General features: G+C 41.8%; 1 long non-coding RNA gene across 1 annotated transcript; it reads right to left on the bottom strand.

Moving 5' to 3' along the window:
* Nucleotides 1–312: 312 nt before the first annotated feature.
* On the bottom strand, nt 313–2264 carry LOC140982200 (uncharacterized). The gene is made up of 3 exons (XR_012176220.1): nt 2121–2264; nt 776–917; nt 313–577 (listed from the first exon to the last, which is right to left on the bottom strand). It is a non-coding gene; the product is annotated as an uncharacterized lncRNA (long non-coding RNA).
* Nucleotides 2265–5356: the final 3092 nt, after the last annotated feature.

A 5356-nucleotide genomic window follows, 5' to 3' on the forward strand; every position in this document is an offset into this window, starting at 1 on the left:
AATATTCCATATGCAGAATCTAAGTCAAGTGTTTGAGGGAGAAAAAAGGTGAGTCTAAGAGAATTTTTTGCTTATCAACTGCATGATAGAGATTTTGAATCTTCGAGTATTTTGTTTTCGAGAAGACTATTTCAACAGTTCATTGTTGATGCATACACAATGGTTGAATCTGCAAGGTTGACATATATTTGGATGCATAAAAAACAATTGAGATGTGAAATGTACAAAGGTCTTCATGATGCGCTTTTGCATGGTGAAACAAACGCATCTACACAAGGAATGTAACATCTACCGTTTTAAAAATGCGGAAAATATATTTTTTTCGAAAGCTCACAATTACAAAATAACATTTAAAATGATTGTATTTATTTGGCAATAAAAATATCGTAGTATAAAATAACCAACATCAAACGTAAACTTAAATGAGTAAAAATCGTAATATCCTCAATGCATAAAACTATTTAATTCCTCTCAAAACTCAATATGCGGAAAAACGTGCGGTCCTCGGGTTACGTCGTCGCACCAGGACAGACTACTCAGAGTTCAGCACCTCCTGTCTCCTTCTCAAAATGCTCACCTGCATCACATACGCCTAGTGAGTCTAAAGACTCAACACACCTATACCAGTAATAATAAGTATGTATACGTAACACACAGCAGTGAAAAATATCATAATCAACATACAATTCATGTCTGCAGTAAAAATCGTATACGTAAACGTGTCTTGTCAAAACATGGTAATAATCATAGCATGTATAATCGTATCAGCATATACGTGTTAAAATTTCTTAATTTGAATTTCGTTTAGCTGTGAATTTCGTATCATCATGTCAGTCGATGGATCCATCTACGTGTAACCGTGGTACCCGACGGCGAGGATCATCAGGGATAGCACTTCCCGCCCACTGAGTCCCAGCCTACATGTCACCGTGTCATCGTGTTAGTCACAACTAAATCACTTCCTTCAAAACATGTTATCATATTCATCACTTAAATAAAATCATGCATATACGTAATTTTTCCTTTAAACCAAGCATGCACCGTATTTATCATAATTGCGTAAAAATCGTAAACATAATACATGAACATTTAAAATATAATAAATTTGTGCTCAGGGCGCTGACATGACCAAAATCTCACCCCGGATGCAAAATGACTATTTTGCCCTTGAAAACCAAAAAATTACTATTTTACCCCTAGACCTCTAAAATTAACATGAAACTTACCAAACTCCTTTAAATGTTCCAAAACATTTTTATAAATATTCCTAGACGTAAACTCGAGCCAAAATCACAACTTAATTGATTCGTTTTAAAACATTGACGGGGATCCCGGTTTTAACCCGAATCGACCCGAAACTTCACCAAAACTTTCCCAACTTTTTGCCATACCTTAAAACACCATAAAGCTCCTCAACATAAACATCATACCCAAGATCTCACTGCTGATAATTCCAGAAGTACCCAAAATTCTCGGCCCTTCCTTGTTTTCCATCTTATTACCCTCAACTTCCCAAAACTCGTTCCATCAGCCTAACCCCGACGTACCAGCGCCCCTGAACCAGCCTAATATGGACCTAGAACAGACCCTAAAAAACCCACCTTAACCACGCAACCGGCCCCATGCAGCCTATGCAAGCCACAAACACTAAAAACCCCAAACGCACACCACCCGAGCCCCACTCTTCATAGCGTGCAGTCGGATCTTCGGTGGTCCCAGCGGTGGTTGGCCCTTCCAGGACCGTGACTCAGACCCATCAGGGTCTGGTCCCAGCCTTGGTCCAGCCATCACATCGCTCGTTCCACCCCAAGCCCGTGCACAACCCCAACAGACCAAAAACCAAGACACTCTTCTCGATCTCTCCTCCTACAGCAACACCGACCTGTTATCCTTCCAAGACTCCATCGTGACACCACCATCAGACTCTGGACAGCCCTAAGCCGCAGCCCCTTGCACCTCAATTCAGAAAAAACGTGAGTGACAATAAAAGAAATGAATTACATGAACAAAAACTGAAAATCCTTCAAGTTCCTAGTTGGATCGAGAGTTTTGCTACAGAATTAACACACAAACGCATGTATTTAGCTTATGAGATGCAAAAACGAGAGTACAATGCGTGCCTTATGATGTTTGGAGATCAAGAACGATGTGGGGGAGACCCGGGAGAATTTTCTATGCAAGAATTGAAGTGGCCGATGATTTCTTGAGCTGCTGATGGGGAAACCAAGAGGAAAAATGCAGCTGGGGGAGAGTGTCGGTTGATATGAGTTTTAGGTTTAGGCTAATAACACTTAAGTGCTTAATTATATAGTTAATAATTGGTTAATGGGCCATAAATTGCATCTTAAAAGTTTTAAAAGAGTTTTAAGTCCAATCAGTTTAAAAGTAGGCCCATTAAATCAAAACACACTCTCGAAAAATATTTCGTTTTGGTAAGTTTTTGAAAATATTAGCCGAACCCTAAAAAAAACCCCAATTCAATAAAATTTACGTACCGCTGAAAAATATGCTCTGGCGGGTAAAAATACCCGACAAAGCTCATTTCTTGAAAAATACATTTAAAAAAACTTATATTAATTAATAAAAATTAATCATGTAATTAAAATAATTTTCCTGATAATTCTTCGGTCTCCGTTCCTCGATCGAACGTGAAATGCATCTAGAAACCCTAATGCATGAACTTTTAAAATTTCATGAATTAAATCCTATCATGCATGAATTATGCACAAAATACATAAAAATAATTAAACACATAATTAAAAATAAAAATCATAGATTGCATGCATTTAGGTTACGTGAATTAAATTTCTGGAGCTTACAACTCTCCCCCCTTCCCTTAAACAAAATTTCGTCATCGAAATTTAGAACGTACCGAATAACTCCGGGTAGCGACTCCTCATCTCATTCTTGGTCTCCCACGTAGCCTCCTCCTCAGAATGATTCAGCCACTTGACCTTGTCCATCTGGATGATCACCTTGTTCCGATCCAGAGTCTCTTCTCCTGTCTGTCCAAAATCTGCGTGGGTTTCTCCTCAAATGATAGATGTGGTGTCAGCTGAAGTGGCTCATAATTAAGCACATGTGAAGGATTCGACATGTACTTCCGCAGCATGGAGACGTGGAACACGTTATGAACTCAGCATAACTCTTCTGACGACTCTGTGCAGTCTTCATCATGTCTCTAATCTTGGCCACTAACTCCGCTGTCTGTCTGACAATATCCGGACCCAACTCTGCCCGCTCACCTACCTCGTCCCAATAAACTGGCGACCTACACTTCCTCCCGTGTAGTGCCTCGTATGGAGACATACCTTTCGATGTCTGATAATTGTTGTTGTACGTGAACTCCACAAGAGGTAACTTTGGTTCCCAGTTTCCCTGGAAGTCGATCATGCAAGCTCGGAGTAGGTCCTCAAGAATCTGAATCACCCTCTCTGACTGACCGTCTGTCTGGGGGTGGAAGGCAGTACTGAACAATAGCTTTGTACCCAGTGCCTGGTGAAGAAACTTCCAAAATGCAGACGTGAACCTCGGATCCCTGTATGACACGATGGACACTGGAATCCCATGCAGTCTGATTATCTCTCTGATGTACAGCTCTACGTATTGAGTCATGGTGAATGTCTTCTTGATCGATAAAAAATGAGCTGACTTAGTGAGCCGATCAACAATCACCCAAATGACATTTGATACCCCGGTCGGTAAGGAAGCCCGGGTTTCGAAGGATCCGAGACAGTACGGAGAGAAGCCTGGCATGGGTACTCTGGAGAGAAGTTCATTAAAAGGACCGAGCCATCGGGTAACCGGGACATGACTTCCACGGGACGTAGAATGTCCGGGCTCCTATATAATTCCTCGGAAAGCATTCTATCATGACCACCTCGATATGATTGATGCATTTAATTGCGCCGACTTGATAGAGTGTGCACAACCGACCTATCTATGACAGTAACATAAATGATTGACAGAATCAGGTGGGCCTGATGTGACTAGTATGAGATTTGACATGTAAGAACAATAAGGTACAATCAGCCGCCCTACTATAATTAATGATAAGCACAAAGAACGAGGGTCATCATTACATCTTCCACTATAAATACCAGGTTCTTTACTTGCATTTACTCTGGATTCAGATATTAATTCACACATTGAATACTCTCATTTATTGTTCATTTACTCTCCACACCAATCACACAGCCATCATTTGGGTACATTGGTTTTTAGCTTGAGTCCTTCACTAACTTAAGCATCGGAGTGGCCACGCCGAACATCTCCTCCGGCGCCCATTCACGTGATTATTTTCTTGTTCGCAGATTTCTCAAGCCGACCAAGGGAAGAGAGAAACTTTTAGTCCAGACGTCCAATTCATATTTCCTTCAATATATTGATAGCAAACCCGGTCGAGTACCCGACCCGACTCACCCCTTTCACCCGGGTTGCATCATTGGCGCCGTCTGTGAGAAATAGAGTTCTAAGACGTTGATATGGCTCCTACCAGAAGGACGAACCAAGACACATCTCGAATCCAGGAAAAAAATAACACTCATCTCTCTGGTGCAGGTGGCCCGCCACCCACTGGTCCTCGGCCTACTATTAACTTGACACCAGAGGACTTGGCTAAAATTTTATCTGATGCAGTGGAAGCAGCCTTGGCGAAAAGGCCCCTTGTTAATCATTTTACTCGGCCCGAACAAGAACAAGAGCATGCACAAAAGGAGCATGAGGAAGAGAGAAGGGAGAGGAGAGGGAGTCCAGTGCAATCTCTAAGTCTCCCACCATGGCAGAAGAGTTGGAAGAGTTGAGAAATAAGGTGAGAGTGTTGGAAGGGCAAGTTGTTTCTAAGTGCAGTGCTCAAATTGTCAAGGGTTGCCCATTCTCTGATGCCATCGTCCGGGAACCACTTCCCGGGCATTTCAAGTCAGCCAGGGTTAAGGATTATGATGGAAGTTCTGACCCTGAAGAACATCTGGCCAGATTCGGAAACATGGCCATGCTGCACTGTTATGGGGATCAAATCAAATGCAAGGTATTTCTGACAACCTTGATAGACTCAGCCCAAAGATGGTTTGAAGGACTAACGCCTCAAAGCATTCATTGCTTTGAATATTTTCAAAAGGTATTCTTGCATCAGTTTAGCAGCAGCAAGAAGACTGCCTTTAATCTATTTGAGGTGAAGCAGGGCCAAGATGAAACTCTGAGAGCCTACATCAAGAAGTTTAATCGAGTAGCTTTTGAGGTCCCCGCATGTGCTCCTGAGACAAAAGTCACAGATTTTATGCAAAGATTGTGGGAGGGAGATTTTTTCCGATCCCTGACCAAAAAATTGCCCGGGGACTTTGAAGATCTTTTATCCCGG

Source organism: Primulina huaijiensis, chromosome 1 (assembly GCF_012295235.1).
Source record: "Primulina huaijiensis isolate GDHJ02 chromosome 1, ASM1229523v2, whole genome shotgun sequence".
Classification (NCBI taxonomy): domain Eukaryota; kingdom Viridiplantae; phylum Streptophyta; class Magnoliopsida; order Lamiales; family Gesneriaceae; genus Primulina; species Primulina huaijiensis.